The following is a 674-nucleotide window of genomic DNA, read 5'->3' as shown; positions in this document are numbered from 1 at the left end:
AATTATTTGTTTATTAGGTTGGAATTATGTATATATATGTAGTTGAAATTTTTTGTCTATTAAGTTGTTCATGTCTATATATATAGTTGGATACGACTTAATTAAGAAATGTATATATGTTGATAGCAGTTGATATATGTTGGGAAATGGATATATGTTGAGAAATGGATATCTGTTTGTTGAAAAATGTATGTTCATGTTATCAGGTGTACAAACAAATAAATTTCGGAGAAATTTATTAAAAAAAAAAAAAAATTTCCTGCACAAAATAGTAATGTGTCAAAACTGACACGTTACTAAATAATACAAAAGGATTAGTAACGTGTCAGTTTTGACATGTTACTAATAGGGGTGTCAACCCGGTCCGGTTTCCCGGTTTTTGGCCAAAACCGGAACCGGAACCGGGGTACCCCGGTTCTTGGTTTTGGGAAACCGGAACCGGAACCGGGACCCCGGTTAACCGGGGTCCCGGTTTCCGGCCGGTTCCGGTTTTACCCGGTCCGGTACCCGGTTTTTGAAAATAATTAGTGTTTGGGGCTTATTTTAGGTATTGGGCCTAAAATAAGCCCATTATTTTTTTCATAAGTTAGCTCATTTAAAAAAGAAACTATTAATCTTTTTGTCTAAATTAAAGAGGTTTTATTGTGATTGTTTCAAATAATTAAAAAATAAAC

The sequence above is a fragment of the Corylus avellana genome, chromosome ca5 (genome assembly GCF_901000735.1).
Source record: "Corylus avellana chromosome ca5, CavTom2PMs-1.0".
In the NCBI taxonomy this organism is placed as follows: Eukaryota; Viridiplantae; Streptophyta; class Magnoliopsida; order Fagales; family Betulaceae; genus Corylus; species Corylus avellana.
The sequence above is the reverse complement of the archived record's forward strand: the minus strand, read 5'-3'. Positions refer to the sequence as shown.